Here is a 26,761-nt window from a genome sequence, read left to right as displayed (position 1 = left end):
ATACCCCATCAGTGCAGCAATGCTTATTCAATACCGCCAGCAGATGGAGACACTGGGGGATAATTTTCTAAGGATTTATACTGATTTTTCCTGTCTGAATTTGTCGCACAGAAAGTTGCAGGCCAAATATGTGTGACATTTCTGCGACTTTAGCTTCTAGAGCATTTTTACAACATTATACATAGGTGCTGAATACATAAAAAGCGACTGTTCAGCGACAGACAAGTCGCATCGGCTGAAAGTAGGCCAGAATGTCAGTCCATGTTGGAGCAGGTTTAGATACAGTCTAAAGCATAGATCTCAAAGTCTGTGCACAGAATTTAGCAAGGGCCTCGCACCTTCTGATGCATCAGGTAGGTGCACAATAGCATAGCCTAACCCTCTGTACTTTGGTCTATATTGATGCGGGACATAGACAGCCAGCTGATGACCAATCCATTAGTGCAATGGATGGCTGGAAGCATTTGTCTTTGCCTTTGCAATACCACAGAAGCAATGCATGGTCAATGTACAGCAATGACACACCTGTGTGAACAGCCAGGAGACCCCCCCCCCCCCCCATGTTATGTTACATAGTTACATAGTTAGTACGGTCGAAAAAAGACATATGTCCATCACGTTCAACCAGGGAATTAAGGGGTAGGGGTGTGGCGCGATATTGGGGAAGGGATGAGATTTTATATTTCTTCATAAGCATTAATCTTATTTTGTCAATTAGGAACATTCAGCACCCACCCGCTATCAAGGCAGCTGCCTATCATGTCATGCCCTACCTGCACAGGTGTGCTGGCTACTCAAATGATCCAATTAAGGAGGCCATTTAGTCAGCAGCAGCAGAAGTCCTGTGCCTGGACGCTCCAACAGGGGCCAGACACAAGCAGAAGCAGAAGCAGCAGAAGCAGCAGCAGCACCACCTTTTGTTTTTTGGCTGCAGCAGCAGCAAGGCCCACAGGGCTGGCTAGCTGGCTAGCCAGCAAGCAGGTAGCAATGAAAGTAGGAATCTTTCTTTTTAACCCTGTAAGGGGGTGGTGCACTGTACCCGAAGATACTGCCATATCGGGTCAATGCATAGGGCGACGGAAGCAAGCTTCGAAATCGGCCCCCGTTCTCAAAAATCCATTTAATATATGGTCCCCAGATAGGGGACGTATCAGATATTAAACTGATAAGAACAGATACTACACTTGATCCTAGCCAAAAGGCCGAGAAGCGATAACCGTGAAAGGGGCGGGCCCAACAAGGTCCCCTTCATGGGCACTATCACTGCTTGCTGTCAGGGAGGCTGCCAGACAATTTTCCATGCACACTCTGGGCTGGGGGGCAGTCAACCACCAGTACACACAGCAGAACCTAAACCCATACCATTATTGCTAAGCAGCAAGACAGGGGCCCATTGCACTCCCACGGGGCCTTTTTAAATGCAATCCATAACCCGGATTTGCCAGGAACCCTTCTTACTCCTCCTACTTGCATGTGACACTGGGCTTAGGATCTGCATAGGAAACACACACACAAGCACACAACCTACCTTTGTTGCCTGCAGATGCCTCCTTGGCTGTCCCCAAACGGTATCAAACCAACACCCACGGGAAGCTGTAAGCATAGAGGACATGCCTGCACCCCATTGGACTTACCTGTGTGGGTTAAATCCGGGTTATTTGACAACCTATGGCGGTGATGGTTCTGCTCAGGCAGAGCAGTGCTGATGCTCCTCATAAAGCTGTCGCTGCTGTGAAGGTTCTAGGTGACATCACAAATCCCTTTGGTTACATACACAACAAAGCTGGGTTGTTGTTGTTTACACTCTGCAAGGCCTGTGGAAGTGAGTGACATCATAGCACTGTAGTTCTGAGGGTTCAAGATGGATGCAACAATCTCCTGTTGCTTCTATGAAGGCCGTAATAGACGACATCACCAAACAGCTCCATAGTCACATACACAGCAAAGGAGAGATGTTGTTTACACCTAGTGATGTCAGTGGTATTGAGTGACATCACAGCACAGTGCTAAGGCTCCTGGGCCTGGACACAGCAGCGGCTGCAATATCTCAACGGAGAATACGTTTATATCTATGTGTGTGTGTGCGCATATATATATATATATATATATATATATATATATATATATATATATTTCTCCGCCGAAATCACTTTTAAACCCATTTCCACCTTTTTTTCCCTTCTCTTCCTCTTACTTTTTTTTCACGTTTTTTTACGTTTTTCTCCTTTTCGCCTCTTTTCTGGGCGTATTATTCTTCTTTTTCTTCTTTTTTTTCGTCTAATGCATACCCCATCAGTGCAGCAATGCTTATTCAATACCGCCAGCAGATGGAGACACTGGGGGATAATTTTCTAAGGATTTATACTGATTTTTCCTGTCTGAATTTGTCGCACAGAAAGTTGCAGGCCAAATATGTGTGACATTTCTGCGACTTTAGCTTCTAGAGCATTTTTACAACATTATACATAGGTGCTGAATACATAAAAAGCGACTGTTCAGCGACAGACAAGTCGCATCGGCTGAAAGTAGGCCAGAATGTCAGTCCATGTTGGAGCAGGTTTAGATACAGTCTAAAGCATAGATCTCAAAGTCTGTGCACAGAATTTAGCAAGGGCCTCGCACCTTCTGATGCATCAGGTAGGTGCACAATAGCATAGCCTAACCCTCTGTACTTTGGTCTATATTGATGCGGGACATAGACAGCCAGCTGATGACCAATCCATTAGTGCAATGGATGGCTGGAAGCATTTGTCTTTGCCTTTGCAATACCACAGAAGCAATGCATGGTCAATGTACAGCAATGACACACCTGTGTGAACAGCCAGGAGACCCCCCCCCCCCCCCCCCCATGTTATGTTACATAGTTACATAGTTAGTACGGTCGAAAAAAGACATATGTCCATCACGTTCAACCAGGGAATTAAGGGGTAGGGGTGTGGCGCGATATTGGGGAAGGGATGAGATTTTATATTTCTTCATAAGCATTAATCTTATTTTGTCAATTAGGAACATTCAGCACCCACCCGCTATCAAGGCAGCTGCCTATCATGTCATGCCCTACCTGCACAGGTGTGCTGGCTACTCAAATGATCCAATTAAGGAGGCCATTTAGTCAGCAGCAGCAGAAGTCCTGTGCCTGGACGCTCCAACAGGGGCCAGACACAAGCAGAAGCAGAAGCAGCAGAAGCAGCAGCAGCACCACCTTTTGTTTTTTGGCTGCAGCAGCAGCAAGGCCCACAGGGCTGGCTAGCTGGCTAGCCAGCAAGCAGGTAGCAATGAAAGTAGGAATCTTTCTTTTTAACCCTGTAAGGGGGTGGTGCACTGTACCCGAAGATACTGCCATATCGGGTCAATGCATAGGGCGACGGAAGCAAGCTTCGAAATCGGCCCCCGTTCTCAAAAATCCATTTAATATATGGTCCCCAGATAGGGGACGTATCAGATATTAAACTGATAAGAACAGATACTACACTTGATCTTAGCCAAAAGGCCGAGAAGCGATAACCGTGAAAGGGGCGGGCCCAACAAGGTCCCCTTCATGGGCACTATCACTGCTTGCTGTCAGGGAGGCTGCCAGACAATTTTCCATGCACACTCTGGGCTGGGGGGCAGTCAACCACCAGTACACACAGCAGAACCTAAACCCATACCATTATTGCTAAGCAGCAAGACAGGGGCCCATTGCACTCCCACGGGGCCTTTTTAAATGCAATCCATAACCCGGATTTGCCAGGAACCCTTCTTACTCCTCCTACTTGCATGTGACACTGGGCTTAGGATCTGCATAGGAAACACACACACAAGCACACACCTACCTTTGTTGCCTGCAGATGCCTCCTTGGCTGTCCCCAAACGGTATCAAACCAACACCCACGGGAAGCTGTAAGCATAGAGGACATGCCTGCACCCCATTGGACTTACCTGTGTGGGTTAAATCCGGGTTATTTGACAACCTATGGCGGTGATGGTTCTGCTCAGGCAGAGCAGTGCTGATGCTCCTCATAAAGCTGTCGCTGCTGTGAAGGTTCTAGGTGACATCACAAATCCCTTTGGTTACATACACAACAAAGCTGGGTTGTTGTTGTTTACACTCTGCAAGGCCTGTGGAAGTGAGTGACATCATAGCACTGTAGTTCTGAGGGTTCAAGATGGATGCAACAATCTCCTGTTGCTTCTATGAAGGCCGTAATAGACGACATCACCAAACAGCTCCATAGTCACATACACAGCAAAGGAGAGATGTTGTTTACACCTAGTGATGTCAGTGGTATTGAGTGACATCACAGCACAGTGCTAAGGCTCCTGGGCCTGGACACAGCAGCGGCTGCAATATCTCAACGGAGAATACGTTTATATCTATGTGTGTGTGTGCGCATATATATATATATATATATATATATATATATATATATATATATATTTCTCCGCCGAAATCACTTTTAAACCCATTTCCACCTTTTTTTCCCTTCTCTTCCTCTTACTTTTTTTTCACGTTTTTTTACGTTTTTCTCCTTTTCGCCTCTTTTCTGGGCGTATTATTCTTCTTTTTCTTCTTTTTTTTTCGTCTAATGCATACCCCATCAGTGCAGCAATGCTTATTCAATACCGCCAGCAGATGGAGACACTGGGGGATAATTTTCTAAGGATTTATACTGATTTTTCCTGTCTGAATTTGTCGCACAGAAAGTTGCAGGCCAAATATGTGTGACATTTCTGCGACTTTAGCTTCTAGAGCATTTTTACAACATTATACATAGGTGCTGAATACATAAAAAGCGACTGTTCAGCGACAGACAAGTCGCATCGGCTGAAAGTAGGCCAGAATGTCAGTCCATGTTGGAGCAGGTTTAGATACAGTCTAAAGCATAGATCTCAAAGTCTGTGCACAGAATTTAGCAAGGGCCTCGCACCTTCTGATGCATCAGGTAGGTGCACAATAGCATAGCCTAACCCTCTGTACTTTGGTCTATATTGATGCGGGACATAGACAGCCAGCTGATGACCAATCCATTAGTGCAATGGATGGCTGGAAGCATTTGTCTTTGCCTTTGCAATACCACAGAAGCAATGCATGGTCAATGTACAGCAATGACACACCTGTGTGAACAGCCAGGAGACCCCCCCCCCCCCCCCCCCCCCCATGTTATGTTACATAGTTACATAGTTAGTACGGTCGAAAAAAGACATATGTCCATCACGTTCAACCAGGGAATTAAGGGGTAGGGGTGTGGCGCGATATTGGGGAAGGGATGAGATTTTATATTTCTTCATAAGCATTAATCTTATTTTGTCAATTAGGAACATTCAGCACCCACCCGCTATCAAGGCAGCTGCCTATCATGTCATGCCCTACCTGCACAGGTGTGCTGGCTACTCAAATGATCCAATTAAGGAGGCCATTTAGTCAGCAGCAGCAGAAGTCCTGTGCCTGGACGCTCCAACAGGGGCCAGACACAAGCAGAAGCAGAAGCAGCAGAAGCAGCAGCAGCACCACCTTTTGTTTTTTGGCTGCAGCAGCAGCAAGGCCCACAGGGCTGGCTAGCTGGCTAGCCAGCAAGCAGGTAGCAATGAAAGTAGGAATCTTTCTTTTTAACCCTGTAAGGGGGTGGTGCACTGTACCCGAAGATACTGCCATATCGGGTCAATGCATAGGGCGACGGAAGCAAGCTTCGAAATCGGCCCCCGTTCTCAAAAATCCATTTAATATATGGTCCCCAGATAGGGGACGTATCAGATATTAAACTGATAAGAACAGATTTTTTTTTTTTTTTTTTCCTCAGTTACAGACTATTGTTCAAGCGATCATCAGGTCACCTACCAAAACTCATCACTTCTAAACAAAGTCTGAAAAAACATCATGCGGAAAAATATCTCAATAAGAAAACTATAAGAGAAGCACAAATTCAAAACCTTGATCAGGATACTTACAACTTTCTCCATTCCTTGTATCTCCAAATCTTTTCAGCCTCTTCCTCTTCCATTCTCTTCTTGTCAAATAGAAAAATAATAAACAACCTTCCAAAAAAAAGTCTCTTCAACTCCCTTGGAGAAATACACACATTTTTAAAAACAAGCAGGTTTCTAGAATCCCATAAAACTTCTTTAAAAACAGAAAATACAATCCAGCTTTCACGTGTGTCCTCTCTCCTGCTAAAATCCTGACCAATAAAAATCTTCTCAAAATTAAAATCAACATATCCCGTGATTGCAGAAAAAAACCTCTGTAGAAGCATAAAAAATTCTCTTGCATAAAAACAGTTCCAAAATAAGTGCACTGTATCCTCCCTGCCTCCACAACCCTCTCTTGGACATTTCTCGCTCACTCTTATTCCTCGTCCATTCAGGAAAGCTCTGGTTGGGAGGCAGCCATGAAAAGTCATCCAGTTTACATCTCTCTGTCTATTCGATAATCCTCTAACATTAAAAAGATTCCAGATCTTCACAGACTGAGCAGTAGTGCAGAATGGTACTTCATATAATCTCTCATTTTTTCTTATTTCATTTTCAATTTTCTTTTTCTCAGGTTTTCCCAGGGAACTCAAACCAAATTGATCACTGAAAGACCTGAGAACCACATAGAAGGTAGGTATAACTTGCGCTATTGGTCTCCTCAGATCCTTCTCACACCAGCCCCATTTGGAAAACAACCATCCTGCCAAATACCTGCTCATGTCTGCCACCCAATTATTGCACTGAGACACTTTATAAATTAAAAGAAAGTAATGAGTCTTTAAAAACAGATTAATATCCGGGAAATTATATCCGCCTTTCTTCACGCTCTTCATCACTTCCTCCCTCTTCATCTTTTCCATCTTTGAACCCCAGAAAAAAATAAACAACTTCCTTGTCATCCTTCTGGTCCATAATTTGCCGGGTGGGAAAACCATTGCAGTATATAATAGTAGTGGCAAAATTACTGCCTTTAAAATCAGAACTTTACCTTTAAGGGACAAGTTTCTCAATTTCCAAAAAGATAATTTCTTCTCTATCTTCTCCTCCAACTTTTCATGACTTTTCCCTCCTTTTAGATTTTTTTCAAAAACAACCCCTAACACTTCAATATCTTCCTTCTCATCCACGCCATCCACCACCACTTTTCCTTGCTTTCCAAAATTACTCAATTGGCACTTCCCCCAATTGACTTTCATACCAACAATACAGCAAAAAATCTTTACATGCAAATTCACTCTGTTAAGATCAGCTTGGGAAGTGCAAGTAAAAACCACATCATCCATGTAACTTAAAACCTTCAAATTCCTTCCATTACTTCCCGGGATAAAAACACCACTCACACATTTGTCCTTCTGTACATTTTTGAGCAAGGCCTCAATGACACAAATGAATAAAATTGGGGAGAGTGGGCATCCCTGTCGTACTCCTGATAAAATATTAAAACCCGGCCCCACATGTCCATTGACTAAAATCTGACTTGTTGCCCCATAATAAAAACTTTTAATCACAAACAGTAGCTTCTCAGGAATACCCATATGCTTTAAAACCATAAACATAAAATCATGAGCAACTCTGTCATAAGCTTTTTCAAAATCAATGGATTCCACAAAAAGTGCATTCTTATTAAAATTACTATAATAAATAGAGTCTCTTAAAACTAATAAATTATCAGTTATTCTCCTATTTGGCACTGCACAAACTTGGTATTCTCCAACAAGGTGCTCAACTATGTCACTCATCCTGTTCGCCACAATCTTTGCAATGATCTTATAATCTGTATTCAATAATGTGATCGGCCTCCAGTTTTTCAAATCTCTTTCATCACCTTTCTTATGTATCAAGGTAATAACTCCTTTCTTCATAGACTCCGCTAAAATACCTGAGTTAAAAACATATTGCACCACCCGTGTAAAATCTTGCTTTAAAATATGCCAAAAAACTGAATAAAACTCAAAGGGGAGGCCATCACAGCCCGGTGTCTTCCCTTTCGCTGTCTTGTCCAGAGCCTGCTTGATCTCCCCTTCACAAACTTCCTCAATTAAAAATGCACTTTTTCCTTCAGGGACATTATTCTCTAAAATATTACAATAATCATTCATCTCCGTCTCACTGGCTCTGCTCTTATTACTAAAAAGTGTTTCATAAAATCTGCCAATCTCCTTCACCATCTCATCACCAACAACTTCCCCTGTAGGAGTTAAAACAGACTTAAAAACACCCCTAGCATTAAAACATTTTTTAAAGAAATATCTTGTACATTGTTCATTTTCCTCCAAATGTTGAACTTTGGATTTAAAAACAATATTTCTACCTCTTTCCAACAACCTGTTCTTCATCTCAATTTTCACCTTCTCAATTTCCTCCTCCACCTCCACACCAACATGTTTAAACTTAAAGAGAGTTTCTAAACGTGAGATAAGCCTTTCATAACCCCTCCTCTTTTCTTGTGCCCTCCTTATGCAAATGAACTTAAAATACTTAGCAAACTCACTTTTTGCCCAATCCCACCAAGCTAAAACATTACTAAAAACAGATTGTTTAGAAGTACAAGATAAAAAAAAATCTTTAAAACCGGACATTACTTCTTCATCTTCTAATAGACTTACATTTAATTTCCAGAGCCCTCTACCAAAATGAAAGGACTCTGCAATACTTATTTCTGCCGACACCATCTTATGATCTGAGAAAGTTGACATCATTTGATTGCACCGGACCACCTTAATCCCCTCAGAGACAAGAATGTAATCAATCCGGGATTTACAGCGGCCACTATCTGATATATAGGTGTATCTTTCATCAGTGCTAACCATCAGTCCCACATCAGAATAATGTAAGTCTTGAATAATTTGGTTTAAAACATTTGAAGTAATATCAGTTCTAACCTTAGCAGAGCTCTCACGATCATTGACGGATCTAATGCAGTTAAAATCACCAACAATAATAGTACCATCACGACCAGGAATAAAAAGTTTAAGAGACTCTAAAAATAGCACACGTGCCTGTTTTTCTGCTGGCGCATATACATTAAAAACTCTCATTCTCTGGCCTAAAAACTCAAAATTTAAAACCATACAACGACCTGGTACTAAAACTTGGCAATTTAAAACTTTAATGTCCCTGTTACACAATAAAATCCCCACACCTTCATTTTTATTCTCTGTGCATGTAGACCAAAAAGACTGCCCTCTCTTCCATTCATCTACATAAGGTGCAGACTTAATTGCACACTCCTGTAAACAAAATATATCTCCCTTCACATTCTCCAAAAAATCAAAAACTGCTGCTCTTCTGATGGTTGTTCCTATACTCCGAACATTAAGAGTAGCCACAACCAATGCCATTAAAAAGGAAAGAAGGCAATCCATTTTCTTAACATCCATTTTAACTAGAAGCTAGTATTCTGACCTTCAACCTTCCTTAGCAGCATCCCATAGCAATCAGGCGACCCCACTTGAGAGTCCCTGTCCATCATTTTCCCACCTCCATACACAGGATCCGTCTGATCCCCTGACCAACTCCCTTTCTTACACCTTTTACTTTTACCTTGAAAGCCTCCATTTGCATCTTCATCTTCATCTTCCCCCTCCTCCACCTCCTTCTCCTCCTCTTCAGATGTTACATTCTCCTCCCCACTAATCACCCTCTGCCCAGGTGTTAGGGATCTCTCACTCTCATTCTCCTGAAACTCCATCCCCTCCTCCTCCCCCACCACTGGGTTTGGGCATTCAAAATCCTCAATTGTTTCTTCACATGGGGGAACCTCCCTACACACAGTCTCCACACTCTCCACCACTTTCTCTTTTTTCCCTTTACGTGCTTTCTTCTTACTGACCTCAGTAAACTCTTCACCAACACCAGTCTCCTCACAATGCACACCAGTGGAGTCACCCTCCTCCCCTTTTCCAGATTTTTCCTGAGTATTCATGTGCTGCACTGTCACACCTGCTGCACTCCCTTTTACAGAGTTCTCGTCAATCACCTGAGTCACCTCAGCATTCACACCAAAAACACGTGGAAATGGCCTTTCTCCTCTTTCCTCTCTTCTATTTCCAGCCGCGTCAGCATAGCTCATTTTCTTTCTATACCATAAGCTGCATCCTCTAGCCAAATGCTCCTCACTACCACAGATATCACACGTTTTCTTCTCAGTACATTCACCCGAGTTGTGACCTGATTTCCCACAATTCCTGCAGCATACTCCTTGCTCAGGGCAAGACTCCTGTACATGTCCATAAGCGTGACAACGTCTACAGTACTGCAACTGTCCTTCATAAAAACAAAAACCTCTTTCTCCTCCAATAGAAAATACCTGTGGTATACTCTTCCTTCCCTCTTCCATTCCTTCGTCCTTTTTAAATTTTACAACAAATTTCCTTTTACAATTAAAGTACCCATGTCTGTTCTTGAGTCTTCCAAGAAATTTAACTTCATCACAATATCGGTACAAAAAATTGGTCACCATCTCATCCGAAACCTTCGGGTTGTACATATGGACTATAACAACCTTAGACATATTCATGAATAATGGTTCCACTTTCACCTTACTCATTATAGCTGGCTCATTCCTCCTCTTCATCACTTCTAAGTCCATGAAGACCCTCTGGCAAACCTCAGAATCATAAAAGGTTATATCGTAAATCCCTTGCCTAGGGAAATCTTGCATAGCGATTACATGCCATACCTGAAGGTACTGGAGCTTGCGAAGAATCTCCAGCACAACTTGATCCAATCCAATCGTCCCCCGGTGTTCGCCAGGAACGTAAATCCGCACCGTATCCTCGAGTCCTCGAGTCCTCTCTCCGCTCATTTTTGCAGGTTAAGATACCCACTATCGCAACCCAGTAACAATCCAGGGCCCCCCGCAAAAGAGGGCCCCGATCACCACCCCTTCCGACTCCTACCCTGCCCGGTAACCGCACAGGATCGAAGCCAAAAGGCCGAGAAGCGATAACCGTGAAAGGGGCGGGCCCAACAAGGTCCCCTTCATGGGCACTATCACTGCTTGCTGTCAGGGAGGCTGCCAGACAATTTTCCATGCACACTCTGGGCTGGGGGGCAGTCAACCACCAGTACACACAGCAGAACCTAAACCCATACCATTATTGCTAAGCAGCAAGACAGGGGCCCATTGCACTCCCACGGGGCCTTTTTAAATGCAATCCATAACCCGGATTTGCCAGGAACCCTTCTTACTCGTCCTACTTGCATGTGACACTGGGCTTAGGATCTGCATAGGAAACACACACACAAGCACACACCTACCTTTGTTGCCTGCAGATGCCTCCTTGGCTGTCCCCAAACGGTATCAAACCAACACCCACGGGAAGCTGTAAGCATAGAGGACATGCCTGCACCCCATTGGACTTACCTGTGTGGGTTAAATCCGGGTTATTTGACAACCTATGGCGGTGATGGTTCTGCTCAGGCAGAGCAGTGCTGATGCTCCTCATAAAGCTGTCGCTGCTGTGAAGGTTCTAGGTGACATCACAAATCCCTTTGGTTACATACACAACAAAGCTGGGTTGTTGTTGTTTACACTCTGCAAGGCCTGTGGAAGTGAGTGACATCATAGCACTGTAGTTCTGAGGGTTCAAGATGGATGCAACAATCTCCTGTTGCTTCTATGAAGGCCGTAATAGACGACATCACCAAACAGCTCCATAGTCACATACACAGCAAAGGAGAGATGTTGTTTACACCTAGTGATGTCAGTGGTATTGAGTGACATCACAGCACAGTGCTAAGGCTCCTGGGCCTGGACACAGCAGCGGCTGCAATATCTCAACGGAGAATACGTTTATATCTATGTGTGTGTGTGCGCATATATATATATATATATATATATATATATATATATATATTTCTCCGCCGAAATCACTTTTAAACCCATTTCCACCTTTTTTTCCCTTCTCTTCCTCTTACTTTTTTTTCACGTTTTTTTACGTTTTTCTCCTTTTCGCCTCTTTTCTGGGCGTATTATTCTTCTTTTTCTTCTTTTTTTTCGTCTAATGCATACCCCATCAGTGCAGCAATGCTTATTCAATACCGCCAGCAGATGGAGACACTGGGGGATAATTTTCTAAGGATTTATACTGATTTTTCCTGTCTGAATTTGTCGCACAGAAAGTTGCAGGCCAAATATGTGTGACATTTCTGCGACTTTAGCTTCTAGAGCATTTTTACAACATTATACATAGGTGCTGAATACATAAAAAGCGACTGTTCAGCGACAGACAAGTCGCATCGGCTGAAAGTAGGCCAGAATGTCAGTCCATGTTGGAGCAGGTTTAGATACAGTCTAAAGCATAGATCTCAAAGTCTGTGCACATAATTTAGCAAGGGCCTCGCACCTTCTGATGCATCAGGTAGGTGCACAATAGCATAGCCTAACCCTCTGTACTTTGGTCTATATTGATGCGGGACATAGACAGCCAGCTGATGACCAATCCATTAGTGCAATGGATGGCTGGAAGCATTTGTCTTTGCCTTTGCAATACCACAGAAGCAATGCATGGTCAATGTACAGCAATGACACACCTGTGTGAACAGCCAGGAGACCCCCCCCCCCCCCCCCCCCATGTTATGTTACATAGTTACATAGTTAGTACGGTCGAAAAAAGACATATGTCCATCACGTTCAACCAGGGAATTAAGGGGTAGGGGTGTGGCGCGATATTGGGGAAGGGATGAGATTTTATATTTCTTCATAAGCATTAATCTTATTTTGTCAATTAGGAACATTCAGCACCCACCCGCTATCAAGGCAGCTGCCTATCATGTCATGCCCTACCTGCACAGGTGTGCTGGCTACTCAAATGATCCAATTAAGGAGGCCATTTAGTCAGCAGCAGCAGAAGTCCTGTGCCTGGACGCTCCAACAGGGGCCAGACACAAGCAGAAGCAGAAGCAGCAGAAGCAGCAGCAGCACCACCTTTTGTTTTTTGGCTGCAGCAGCAGCAGCAAGGCCCACAGGGCTGGCTAGCTGGCTAGCCAGCAAGCAGGTAGCAATGAAAGTAGGAATCTTTCTTTTTAACCCTGTAAGGGGGTGGTGCACTGTACCCGAAGATACTGCCATATCGGGTCAATGCACAGGGCGACGGAAGCAAGCTTCGAAATCGGCCCCCGTTCTCAAAAATCCATTTAATATATGGTCCCCAGATAGGGGACGTATCAGATATTAAACTGATAAGAACAGATACTACACTTGATCTTAGCCAAAAGGCCGAGAAGCGATAACCGTGAAAGGGGCGGGCCCAACAAGGTCCCCTTCATGGGCACTATCACTGCTTGCTGTCAGGGAGGCTGCCAGACAATTTTCCATGCACACTCTGGGCTGGGGGGCAGTCAACCACCAGTACACACAGCAGAACCTAAACCCATACCATTATTGCTAAGCAGCAAGACAGGGGCCCATTGCACTCCCACGGGGCCTTTTTAAATGCAATCCATAACCCGGATTTGCCAGGAACCCTTCTTACTCCTCCTACTTGCATGTGACACTGGGCTTAGGATCTGCATAGGAAACACACACACAAGCACACACCTACCTTTGTTGCCTGCAGATGCCTCCTTGGCTGTCCCCAAACGGTATCAAACCAACACCCACGGGAAGCTGTAAGCATAGAGGACATGCCTGCACCCCATTGGACTTACCTGTGTGGGTTAAATCCGGGTTATTTGACAACCTATGGCGGTGATGGTTCTGCTCAGGCAGAGCAGTGCTGATGCTCCTCATAAAGCTGTCGCTGCTGTGAAGGTTCTAGGTGACATCACAAATCCCTTTGGTTACATACACAACAAAGCTGGGTTGTTGTTGTTTACACTCTGCAAGGCCTGTGGAAGTGAGTGACATCATAGCACTGTAGTTCTGAGGGTTCAAGATGGATGCAACAATCTCCTGTTGCTTCTATGAAGGCCGTAATAGACGACATCACCAAACAGCTCCATAGTCACATACACAGCAAAGGAGAGATGTTGTTTACACCTAGTGATGTCAGTGGTATTGAGTGACATCACAGCACAGTGCTAAGGCTCCTGGGCCTGGACACAGCAGCGGCTGCAATATCTCAACGGAGAATACGTTTATATCTATGTGTGTGTGTGCGCATATATATATATATATATATATATATATATATATATATATATATATTTCTCCGCCGAAATCACTTTTAAACCCATTTCCACCTTTTTTTCCCTTCTCTTCCTCTTACTTTTTTTTCACGTTTTTTTACGTTTTTCTCCTTTTCGCCTCTTTTCTGGGCGTATTATTCTTCTTTTTCTTCTTTTTTTTCGTCTAATGCATACCCCATCAGTGCAGCAATGCTTATTCAATACCGCCAGCAGATGGAGACACTGGGGGATAATTTTCTAAGGATTTATACTGATTTTTCCTGTCTGAATTTGTCGCACAGAAAGTTGCAGGCCAAATATGTGTGACATTTCTGCGACTTTAGCTTCTAGAGCATTTTTACAACATTATACATAGGTGCTGAATACATAAAAAGCGACTGTTCAGCGACAGACAAGTCGCATCGGCTGAAAGTAGGCCAGAATGTCAGTCCATGTTGGAGCAGGTTTAGATACAGTCTAAAGCATAGATCTCAAAGTCTGTGCACAGAATTTAGCAAGGGCCTCGCACCTTCTGATGCATCAGGTAGGTGCACAATAGCATAGCCTAACCCTCTGTACTTTGGTCTATATTGATGCGGGACATAGACAGCCAGCTGATGACCAATCCATTAGTGCAATGGATGGCTGGAAGCATTTGTCTTTGCCTTTGCAATACCACAGAAGCAATGCATGGTCAATGTACAGCAATGACACACCTGTGTGAACAGCCAGGAGACCCCCCCCCCCCCCCATGTTATGTTACATAGTTACATAGTTAGTACGGTCGAAAAAAGACATATGTCCATCACGTTCAACCAGGGAATTAAGGGGTAGGGGTGTGGCGCGATATTGGGGAAGGGATGAGATTTTATATTTCTTCATAAGCATTAATCTTATTTTGTCAATTAGGAACATTCAGCACCCACCCGCTATCAAGGCAGCTGCCTATCATGTCATGCCCTACCTGCACAGGTGTGCTGGCTACTCAAATGATCCAATTAAGGAGGCCATTTAGTCAGCAGCAGCAGAAGTCCTGTGCCTGGACGCTCCAACAGGGGCCAGACACAAGCAGAAGCAGAAGCAGCAGAAGCAGCAGCAGCACCACCTTTTGTTTTTTGGCTGCAGCAGCAGCAAGGCCCACAGGGCTGGCTAGCTGGCTAGCCAGCAAGCAGGTAGCAATGAAAGTAGGAATCTTTCTTTTTAACCCTGTAAGGGGGTGGTGCACTGTACCCGAAGATACTGCCATATCGGGTCAATGCATAGGGCGACGGAAGCAAGCTTCGAAATCGGCCCCCGTTCTCAAAAATCCATTTAATATATGGTCCCCAGATAGGGGACGTATCAGATATTAAACTGATAAGAACAGATACTACACTTGATCTTAGCCAAAAGGCCGAGAAGCGATAACCGTGAAAGGGGCGGGCCCAACAAGGTCCCCTTCATGGGCACTATCACTGCTTGCTGTCAGGGAGGTGCCAGACAATTTTCCATGCACACTCTGGGCTGGGGGGCAGTCAACCACCAGTACACACAGCAGAACCTAAACCCATACCATTATTGCTAAGCAGCAAGACAGGGGCCCATTGCACTCCCACGGGGCCTTTTTAAATGCAATCCATAACCCGGATTTGCCAGGAACCCTTCTTACTCCGTCCTACTTGCATGTGACACTGGGCTTAGGATCTGCATAGGAAACACACACACAAGCACACACCTACCTTTGTTGCCTGCAGATGCCTCCTTGGCTGTCCCCAAACGGTATCAAACCAACACCCACGGGAAGCTGTAAGCATAGAGGACATGCCTGCACCCCATTGGACTTACCTGTGTGGGTTAAATCCGGGTTATTTGACAACCTATGGCGGTGATGGTTCTGCTCAGGCAGAGCAGTGCTGATGCTCCTCATAAAGCTGTCGCTGCTGTGAAGGTTCTAGGTGACATCACAAATCCCTTTGGTTACATACACAACAAAGCTGGGTTGTTGTTGTTTACACTCTGCAAGGCCTGTGGAAGTGAGTGACATCATAGCACTGTAGTTCTGAGGGTTCAAGATGGATGCAACAATCTCCTGTTGCTTCTATGAAGGCCGTAATAGACGACATCACCAAACAGCTCCATAGTCACATACACAGCAAAGGAGAGATGTTGTTTACACCTAGTGATGTCAGTGGTATTGAGTGACATCACAGCACAGTGCTAAGGCTCCTGGGCCTGGACACAGCAGCGGCTGCAATATCTCAACGGAGAATACGTTTATATCTATGTGTGTGTGTGCGCATATATATATATATATATATATATATATATATATATATATATTTCTCCGCCGAAATCACTTTTAAACCCATTTCCACCTTTTTTTCCCTTCTCTTCCTCTTACTTTTTTTTCACGTTTTTTTACGTTTTTCTCCTTTTCGCCTCTTTTCTGGGCGTATTATTCTTCTTTTTCTTCTTTTTTTTCGTCTAATGCATACCCCATCAGTGCAGCAATGCTTATTCAATACCGCCAGCAGATGGAGACACTGGGGGATAATTTTCTAAGGATTTATACTGATTTTTCCTGTCTGAATTTGTCGCACAGAAAGTTGCAGGCCAAATATGTGTGACATTTCTGCGACTTTAGCTTCTAGAGCATTTTTACAACATTATACATAGGTGCTGAATACATAAAAAGCGACTGTTCAGCGACAGACAAGTCGCATCGGCTGAAAGTAGGCCAGAATGTCAGTCCATGTTGGAGCAGGTTTAGATACAGTCTAAAGCATAGATCTCAAAGTCTGTGCACAGAATTTAGCAAGGGCCTCGCACCTTCTGATGCATCAGGTAGGTGCACAATAGCATAGCCTAACCCTCTGTACTTTGGTCTATATTGATGCGGGACATAGACAGCCAGCTGATGACCAATCCATTAGTGCAATGGATGGCTGGAAGCATTTGTCTTTGCCTTTGCAATACCACAGAAGCAATGCATGGTCAATGTACAGCAATGACACACCTGTGTGAACAGCCAGGAGACCCCCCCCCCCCCCCCCATGTTATGTTACATAGTTACATAGTTAGTACGGTCGAAAAAAGACATATGTCCATCACGTTCAACCAGGGAATTAAGGGGTAGGGGTGTGGCGCGATATTGGGGAAGGGATGAGATTTTATATTTCTTCATAAGCATTAATCTTATTTTGTCAATTAGGAACATTCAGCACCCACCCGCTATCAAGGCAGCTGCCTATCATGTCATGCCCTACCTGCACAGGTGTGCTGGCTACTCAAATGATCCAATTAAGGAGGCCATTTAGTCAGCAGCAGCAGAAGTCCTGTGCCTGGACGCTCCAACAGGGGCCAGACACAAGCAGAAGCAGAAGCAGCAGAAGCAGCAGCAGCACCACCTTTTGTTTTTTGGCTGCAGCAGCAGCAAGGCCCACAGGGCTGGCTAGCTGGCTAGCCAGCAAGCAGGTAGCAATGAAAGTAGGAATCTTTCTTTTTAACCCTGTAAGGGGGTGGTGCACTGTACCCGAAGATACTGCCATATCGGGTCAATGCATAGGGCGACGGAAGCAAGCTTCGAAATCGGCCCCCGTTCTCAAAAATCCATTTAATATATGGTCCCCAGATAGGGGACGTATCAGATATTAAACTGATAAGAACAGATACTACACTTGATCTTAGCCAAAAGGCCGAGAAGCGATAACCGTGAAAGGGGCGGGCCCAACAAGGTCCCCTTCATGGGCACTATCACTGCTTGCTGTCAGGGAGGCTGCCAGACAATTTTCCATGCACACTCTGGGCTGGGGGGCAGTCAACCACCAGTACACACAGCAGAACCTAAACCCATACCATTATTGCTAAGCAGCAAGACAGGGGCCCATTGCACTCCCACGGGGCCTTTTTAAATGCAATCCATAACCCGGATTTGCCAGGAACCCTTCTTACTCCTCCTACTTGCATGTGACACTGGGCTTAGGATCTGCATAGGAAACACACACACAAGCACACACCTACCTTTGTTGCCTGCAGATGCCTCCTTGGCTGTCCCCAAACGGTATCAAACCAACACCCACGGGAAGCTGTAAGCATAGAGGACATGCCTGCACCCCATTGGACTTACCTGTGTGGGTTAAATCCGGGTTATTTGACAACCTATGGCGGTGATGGTTCTGCTCAGGCAGAGCAGTGCTGATGCTCCTCATAAAGCTGTCGCTGCTGTGAAGGTTCTAGGTGACATCACAAATCCCTTTGGTTACATACACAACAAAGCTGGGTTGTTGTTGTTTACACTCTGCAAGGCCTGTGGAAGTGAGTGACATCATAGCACTGTAGTTCTGAGGGTTCAAGATGGATGCAACAATCTCCTGTTGCTTCTATGAAGGCCGTAATAGACGACATCACCAAACAGCTCCATAGTCACATACACAGCAAAGGAGAGATGTTGTTTACACCTAGTGATGTCAGTGGTATTGAGTGACATCACAGCACAGTGCTAAGGCTCCTGGGCCTGGACACAGCAGCGGCTGCAATATCTCAACGGAGAATACGTTTATATCTATGTGTGTGTGTGCGCATATATATATATATATATATATATATATATATATATATATATATATATATTCTCCGCCGAAATCACTTTTAAACCCATTTCCACCTTTTTTTCCCTTCTCTTCCTCTTACTTTTTTTTCACGTTTTTTTACGTTTTTCTCCTTTTCGCCTCTTTTCTGGGCGTATTATTCTTCTTTTTCTTCTTTTTTTTCGTCTAATGCATACCCCATCAGTGCAGCAATGCTTATTCAATACCGCCAGCAGATGGAGACACTGGGGGATAATTTTCTAAGGATTTATACTGATTTTTCCTGTCTGAATTTGTCGCACAGAAAGTTGCAGGCCAAATATGTGTGACATTTCTGCGACTTTAGCTTCTAGAGCATTTTTACAACATTATACATAGGTGCTGAATACATAAAAAGCGACTGTTCAGCGACAGACAAGTCGCATCGGCTGAAAGTAGGCCAGAATGTCAGTCCATGTTGGAGCAGGTTTAGATACAGTCTAAAGCATAGATCTCAAAGTCTGTGCACAGAATTTAGCAAGGGCCTCGCACCTTCTGATGCATCAGGTAGGTGCACAATAGCATAGCCTAACCCTCTGTACTTTGGTCTATATTGATGCGGGACATAGACAGCCAGCTGATGACCAATCCATTAGTGCAATGGATGGCTGGAAGCATTTGTCTTTGCCTTTGCAATACCACAGAAGCAATGCATGGTCAATGTACAGCAATGACACACCTGTGTGAACAGCCAGGAGACCCCCCCCCCCCCCCATGTTATGTTACATAGTTACATAGTTAGTACGGTCGAAAAAAGACATATGTCCATCACGTTCAACCAGGGAATTAAGGGGTAGGGGTGTGGCGCGATATTGGGGAAGGGATGAGATTTTATATTTCTTCATAAGCATTAATCTTATTTTGTCAATTAGGAACATTCAGCACCCACCCGCTATCAAGGCAGCTGCCTATCATGTCATGCCCTACCTGCACAGGTGTGCTGGCTACTCAAATGATCCAATTAAGGAGGCCATTTAGTCAGCAGCAGCAGAAGTCCTGTGCCTGGACGCTCCAACAGGGGCCAGACACAAGCAGAAGCAGAAGCAGCAGAAGCAGCAGCAGCACCACCTTTTGTTTTTTGGCTGCAGCAGCAGCAAGGCCCACAGGGCTGGCTAGCTGGCTAGCCAGCAAGCAGGTAGCAATGAAAGTAGGAATCTTTCTTTTTAACCCTGTAAGGGGGTGGTGCACTGTACCCGAAGATACTGCCATATCGGGTCAATGCATAGGGCGACGGAAGCAAGCTTCGAAATCGGCCCCCGTTCTCAAAAATCCATTTAATATATGGTCCCCAGATAGGGGACGTATCAGATATTAAACTGATAAGAACAGATACTACACTTGATCTTAGCCAAAAGGCCGAGAAGCGATAACCGTGAAAGGGGCGGGCCCAACAAGGTCCCCTTCATGGGCACTATCACTGCTTGCTGTCAGGGAGGCTGCCAGACAATTTTCCATGCACACTCTGGGCTGGGGGGCAGTCAACCACCAGTACACACAGCAGAACCTAAACCCATACCATTATTGCTAAGCAGCAAGACAGGGGCCCATTGCACTCCCACGGGGCCTTTTTAAATGCAATCCATAACCCGGATTTGCCAGGAACCCTTCTTACTCCTCCTACTTGCATGTGACACTGGGCTTAGGATCTGCATAGGAAACACACACACAAGCACACACCTACCTTTGTTGCCTGCAGATGCCTCCTTGGCTGTCCCCAAACGGTATCAAACCAACACCCACGGGAAGCTGTAAGCATAGAGGACATGCCTGCACCCCATTGGACTTACCTGTGTGGGTTAAATCCGGGTTATTTGACAACCTATGGCGGTGATGGTTCTGCTCAGGCAGAGCAGTGCTGATGCTCCTCATAAAGCTGTCGCTGCTGTGAAGGTTCTAGGTGACATCACAAATCCCTTTGGTTACATACACAACAAAGCTGGGTTGTTGTTGTTTACACTCTGCAAGGCCTGTGGAAGTGAGTGACATCATAGCACTGTAGTTCTGAGGGTTCAAGATGGATGCAACAATCTCCTGTTGCTTCTATGAAGGCCGTAATAGACGACATCACCAAACAGCTCCATAGTCACATACACAGCAAAGGAGAGATGTTGTTTACACCTAGTGATGTCAGTGGTATTGAGTGACATCACAGCACAGTGCTAAGGCTCCTGGGCCTGGACACAGCAGCGGCTGCAATATCTCAACGGAGAATACGTTTATATCTATGTGTGTGTGTGCGCATATATATATATATATATATATATATATATATATATATATATATTCTCCGCCGAAATCACTTTTAAACCCATTTCCACCTTTTTTTCCCTTCTCTTCCTCTTACTTTTTTTTCACGTTTTTTTACGTTTTTCTCCTTTTCGCCTCTTTTCTGGGCGTATTATTCTTCTTTTTCTTCTTTTTTTTCGTCTAATGCATACCCCATCAGTGCAGCAATGCTTATTCAATACCGCCAGCAGATGGAGACACTGGGGGATAATTTTCTAAGGATTTATACTGATTTTTCCTGTCTGAATTTGTCGCACAGAAAGTTGCAGGCCAAATATGTGTGACATTTCTGCGACTTTAGCTTCTAGAGCATTTTTACAACATTATACATAGGTGCTGAATACATAAAAAGCGACTGTTCAGCGACAGACAAGTCGCATCGGCTGAAAGTAGGCCAGAATGTCAGTCCATGTTGGAGCAGGTTTAGATACAGTCTAAAGCATAGATCTCAAAGTCTGTGCACAGAATTTAGCAAGGGCCTCGCACCTTCTGATGCATCAGGTAGGTGCACAATAGCATAGCCTAACCCTCTGTACTTTGGTCTATATTGATGCGGGACATAGACAGCCAGCTGATGACCAATCCATTAGTGCAATGGATGGCTGGAAGCATTTGTCTTTGCCTTTGCAATACCACAGAAGCAATGCATGGTCAATGTACAGCAATGACACACCTGTGTGAACAGCCAGGAGACCCCCCCCCCCCCCCCCATGTTATGTTACATAGTTACATAGTTAGTACGGTCGAAAAAAGACATATGTCCATCACGTTCAACCAGGGAATTAAGGGGTAGGGGTGTGGCGCGATATTGGGGAAGGGATGAGATTTTATATTTCTTCATAAGCATTAATCTTATTTTGTCAATTAGGAACATTCAGCACCCACCCGCTATCAAGGCAGCTGCCTATCATGTCATGCCCTACCTGCACAGGTGTGCTGGCTACTCAAATGATCCAATTAAGGAGGCCATTTAGTCAGCAGCAGCAGAAGTCCTGTGCCTGGACGCTCCAACAGGGGCCAGACACAAGCAGAAGCAGAAGCAGCAGAAGCAGCAGCAGCACCACCTTTTGTTTTTTGGCTGCAGCAGCAGCAAGGCCCACAGGGCTGGCTAGCTGGCTAGCCAGCAAGCAGGTAGCAATGAAAGTAGGAATCTTTCTTTTTAACCCTGTAAGGGGGTGGTGCACTGTACCCGAAGATACTGCCATATCGGGTCAATGCATAGGGCGACGGAAGCAAGCTTCGAAATCGGCCCCCGTTCTCAAAAATCCATTTAATATATGGTCCCCAGATAGGGGACGTATCAGATATTAAACTGATAAGAACAGATACTACACTTGATCTTAGCCAAAAGGCCGAGAAGCGATAACCGTGAAAGGGGCGGGCCCAACAAGGTCCCCTTCATGGGCACTATCACTGCTTGCTGTCAGGGAGGCTGCCAGACAATTTTCCATGCACACTCTGGGCTGGGGGGCAGTCAACCACCAGTACACACAGCAGAACCTAAACCCATACCATTATTGCTAAGCAGCAAGACAGGGGCCCATTGCACTCCCACGGGGCCTTTTTAAATGCAATCCATAACCCGGATTTGCCAGGAACCCTTCTTACTCCTCCTACTTGCATGTGACACTGGGCTTAGGATCTGCATAGGAAACACACACACAAGCACACACCTACCTTTGTTGCCTGCAGATGCCTCCTTGGCTGTCCCCAAACGGTATCAAACCAACACCCACGGGAAGCTGTAAGCATAGAGGACATGCCTGCACCCCATTGGACTTACCTGTGTGGGTTAAATCCGGGTTATTTGACAACCTATGGCGGTGATGGTTCTGCTCAGGCAGAGCAGTGCTGATGCTCCTCATAAAGCTGTCGCTGCTGTGAAGGTTCTAGGTGACATCACAAATCCCTTTGGTTACATACACAACAAAGCTGGGTTGTTGTTGTTTACACTCTGCAAGGCCTGTGGAAGTGAGTGACATCATAGCACTGTAGTTCTGAGGGTTCAAGATGGATGCAACAATCTCCTGTTGCTTCTATGAAGGCCGTAATAGACGACATCACCAAACAGCTCCATAGTCACATACACAGCAAAGGAGAGATGTTGTTTACACCTAGTGATGTCAGTGGTATTGAGTGACATCACAGCACAGTGCTAAGGCTCCTGGGCCTGGACACAGCAGCGGCTGCAATATCTCAACGGAGAATACGTTTATATCTATGTGTGTGTGTGCGCATGTATATATATATATATATATATATATATATATATATATATATATTTCTCCGCCGAAATCACTTTTAAACCCATTTCCACCTTTTTTTCCCTTCTCTTCCTCTTACTTTTTTTTCACGTTTTTTTACGTTTTTCTCCTTTTCGCCTCTTTTCTGGGCGTATTATTCTTCTTTTTCTTCTTTTTTTTCGTCTAATGCATACCCCATCAGTGCAGCAATGCTTATTCAATACCGCCAGCAGATGGAGACACTGGGGGATAATTTTCTAAGGATTTATACTGATTTTTCCTGTCTGAATTTGTCGCACAGAAAGTTGCAGGCCAAATATGTGTGACATTTCTGCGACTTTAGCTTCTAGAGCATTTTTACAACATTATACATAGGTGCTGAATACATAAAAAGCGACTGTTCAGCGACAGACAAGTCGCATCGGCTGAAAGTAGGCCAGAATGTCAGTCCATGTTGGAGCAGGTTTAGATACAGTCTAAAGCATAGATCTCAAAGTCTGTGCACAGAATTTAGCAAGGGCCTCGCACCTTCTGATGCATCAGGTAGGTGCACAATAGCATAGCCTAACCCTCTGTACTTTGGTCTATATTGATGCGGGACATAGACAGCCAGCTGATGACCAATCCATTAGTGCAATGGATGGCTGGAAGCATTTGTCTTTGCCTTTGCAATACCACAGAAGCAATGCATGGTCAATGTACAGCAATGACACACCTGTGTGAACAGCCAGGAGACCCCCCCCCCCCCCCCCCATGTTATGTTACATAGTTACATAGTTAGTACGGTCGAAAAAAGACATATGTCCATCACGTTCAACCAGGGAATTAAGGGGTAGGGGTGTGGCGCGATATTGGGGAAGGGATGAGATTTTATATTTCTTCATAAGCATTAATCTTATTTTGTCAATTAGGAACATTCAGCACCCACCCGCTATCAAGGCAGCTGCCTATCATGTCATGCCCTACCTGCACAGGTGTGCTGGCTACTCAAATGATCCAATTAAGGAGGCCATTTAGTCAGCAGCAGCAGAAGTCCTGTGCCTGGACGCTCCAACAGGGGCCAGACACAAGCAGAAGCAGAAGCAGCAGAAGCAGCAGCAGCACCACCTTTTGTTTTTTGGCTGCAGCAGCAGCAAGGCCCACAGGGCTGGCTAGCTGGCTAGCCAGCAAGCAGGTAGCAATGAAAGTAGGAATCTTTCTTTTTAACCCTGTAAGGGGGTGGTGCACTGTACCCGAAGATACTGCCATATCGGGTCAATGCATAGGGCGACGGAAGCAAGCTTCGAAATCGGCCCCCGTTCTCAAAAATCCATTTAATATATGGTCCCCAGATAGGGGACGTATCAGATATTAAACTGATAAGAACAGATACTACACTTGATCTTAGCCAAAAGGCCGAGAAGCGATAATCGTGAAAGGGGCGGGCCCAACAAGGTCCCCTTCATGGGCACTATCACTGCTTGCTGTCAGGGAGGCTGCCAGACAATTTTCCATGCACACTCTGGGCTGGGGGGCAGTCAACCACCAGTACACACAGCAGAACCTAAACCCATACCATTATTGCTAAGCAGCAAGACAGGGGCCCATTGCACTCCCACGGGGCCTTTTTAAATGCAATCCATAACCCGGATTTGCCAGGAACCCTTCTTACTCCTCCTACTTGCATGTGACACTGGGCTTAGGATCTGCATAGGAAACACACACACAAGCACACACCTACCTTTGTTGCCTGCAGATGCCTCCTTGGCTGTCCCCAAACGGTATCAAACCAACACCCACGGGAAGCTGTAAGCATAGAGGACATGCCTGCACCCCATTGGACTTACCTGTGTGGGTTAAATCCGGGTTATTTGACAACCTATGGCGGTGATGGTTCTGCTCAGGCAGAGCAGTGCTGATGCTCCTCATAAAGCTGTCGCTGCTGTGAAGGTTCTAGGTGACATCACAAATCCCTTTGGTTACATACACAACAAAGCTGGGTTGTTGTTGTTTACACTCTGCAAGGCCTGTGGAAGTGAGTGACATCATAGCACTGTAGTTCTGAGGGTTCAAGATGGATGCAACAATCTCCTGTTGCTTCTATGAAGGCCGTAATAGACGACATCACCAAACAGCTCCATAGTCACATACACAGCAAAGGAGAGATGTTGTTTACACCTAGTGATGTCAGTGGTATTGAGTGACATCACAGCACAGTGCTAAGGCTCCTGGGCCTGGACACAGCAGCGGCTGCAATATCTCAACGGAGAATACGTTTATATCTATGTGTGTGTGTGCGCATATATATATATATATATATATATATATATATATATATATATATTCTCCGCCGAAATCACTTTTAAACCCATTTCCACCTTTTTTTCCCTTCTCTTCCTCTTACTTTTTTTTCACGTTTTTTTACGTTTTTCTCCTTTTCGCCTCTTTTCTGGGCGTATTATTCTTCTTTTTCTTCTTTTTTTTCGTCTAATGCATACCCCATCAGTGCAGCAATGCTTATTCAATACCGCCAGCAGATGGAGACACTGGGGGATAATTTTCTAAGGATTTATACTGATTTTTCCTGTCTGAATTTGTCGCACAGAAAGTTGCAGGCCAAATATGTGTGACATTTCTGCGACTTTAGCTTCTAGAGCATTTTTACAACATTATACATAGGTGCTGAATACATAAAAAGCGACTGTTCAGCGACAGACAAGTCGCATCGGCTGAAAGTAGGCCAGAATGTCAGTCCATGTTGGAGCAGGTTTAGATACAGTCTAAAGCATAGATCTCAAAGTCTGTGCACAGAATTTAGCAAGGGCCTCGCACCTTCTGATGCATCAGGTAGGTGCACAATAGCATAGCCTAACCCTCTGTACTTTGGTCTATATTGATGCGGGACATAGACAGCCAGCTGATGACCAATCCATTAGTGCAATGGATGGCTGGAAGCATTTGTCTTTGCCTTTGCAATACCACAGAAGCAATGCATGGTCAATGTACAGCAATGACACACCTGTGTGAACAGCCAGGAGACCCCCCCCCCCCCCCCCATGTTATGTTACATAGTTACATAGTTAGTACGGTCGAAAAAAGACATATGTCCATCACGTTCAACCAGGGAATTAAGGGGTAGGGGTGTGGCGCGATATTGGGGAAGGGATGAGATTTTATATTTCTTCATAAGCATTAATCTTATTTTGTCAATTAGGAACATTCAGCACCCACCCGCTATCAAGGCAGCTGCCTATCATGTCATGCCCTACCTGCACAGGTGTGCTGGCTACTCAAATGATCCAATTAAGGAGGCCATTTAGTCAGCAGCAGCAGAAGTCCTGTGCCTGGACGCTCCAACAGGGGCCAGACACAAGCAGAAGCAGAAGCAGCAGAAGCAGCAGCAGCACCACCTTTTGTTTTTTGGCTGCAGCAGCAGCAAGGCCCACAGGGCTGGCTAGCTGGCTAGCCAGCAAGCAGGTAGCAATGAAAGTAGGAATCTTTCTTTTTAACCCTGTAAGGGGGTGGTGCACTGTACCCGAAGATACTGCCATATCGGGTCAATGCATAGGGCGACGGAAGCAAGCT

The 26,761-nt window shown here is 45.0% G+C and overlaps 9 non-coding genes across 9 annotated transcripts; all 9 read right to left on the bottom strand.

Moving 5' to 3' along the window:
• Window positions 1–1,023: 1,023 nt before the first annotated feature.
• On the bottom strand, window positions 1,024–1,214 carry LOC130312297 (U2 spliceosomal RNA). Its single transcript, XR_008860429.1, has one exon. It is a non-coding gene; the product is annotated as a U2 spliceosomal RNA (small nuclear RNA).
• A 2,097-nt stretch (window positions 1,215–3,311) lies between these two features.
• LOC130312282 (U2 spliceosomal RNA) lies at window positions 3,312–3,502 on the bottom strand. Its single transcript, XR_008860414.1, has one exon. It is a non-coding gene; the product is annotated as a U2 spliceosomal RNA (small nuclear RNA).
• Window positions 3,503–5,603: 2,101 nt separating this feature from the next.
• Window positions 5,604–5,803, bottom strand: LOC130312301 (U2 spliceosomal RNA). Its single transcript, XR_008860433.1, has one exon. It is a non-coding gene; the product is annotated as a U2 spliceosomal RNA (small nuclear RNA).
• Window positions 5,804–12,995: 7,192 nt separating this feature from the next.
• On the bottom strand, window positions 12,996–13,186 carry LOC130312295 (U2 spliceosomal RNA). The gene has a single exon (XR_008860427.1). It is a non-coding gene; the product is annotated as a U2 spliceosomal RNA (small nuclear RNA).
• Window positions 13,187–15,278: 2,092 nt separating this feature from the next.
• Window positions 15,279–15,469, bottom strand: LOC130312281 (U2 spliceosomal RNA). Its single transcript, XR_008860413.1, has one exon. It is a non-coding gene; the product is annotated as a U2 spliceosomal RNA (small nuclear RNA).
• A 2,090-nt stretch (window positions 15,470–17,559) lies between these two features.
• On the bottom strand, window positions 17,560–17,750 carry LOC130312304 (U2 spliceosomal RNA). The gene has a single exon (XR_008860436.1). It is a non-coding gene; the product is annotated as a U2 spliceosomal RNA (small nuclear RNA).
• A 2,095-nt stretch (window positions 17,751–19,845) lies between these two features.
• LOC130312303 (U2 spliceosomal RNA) lies at window positions 19,846–20,036 on the bottom strand. Its single transcript, XR_008860435.1, has one exon. It is a non-coding gene; the product is annotated as a U2 spliceosomal RNA (small nuclear RNA).
• Window positions 20,037–22,127: 2,091 nt separating this feature from the next.
• Window positions 22,128–22,318, bottom strand: LOC130312302 (U2 spliceosomal RNA). Its single transcript, XR_008860434.1, has one exon. It is a non-coding gene; the product is annotated as a U2 spliceosomal RNA (small nuclear RNA).
• A 2,095-nt stretch (window positions 22,319–24,413) lies between these two features.
• LOC130312291 (U2 spliceosomal RNA) lies at window positions 24,414–24,604 on the bottom strand. Its single transcript, XR_008860423.1, has one exon. It is a non-coding gene; the product is annotated as a U2 spliceosomal RNA (small nuclear RNA).
• Window positions 24,605–26,761: the final 2,157 nt, after the last annotated feature.

This window comes from Hyla sarda, unplaced genomic scaffold, assembly GCF_029499605.1.
Source record: "Hyla sarda isolate aHylSar1 unplaced genomic scaffold, aHylSar1.hap1 scaffold_1712, whole genome shotgun sequence".
NCBI lineage: Eukaryota > Metazoa > Chordata > Amphibia > Anura > Hylidae > Hyla > Hyla sarda.
The sequence above is the reverse complement of the archived record's forward strand: the minus strand, read 5'-3'. Positions and strand labels throughout refer to the sequence as shown.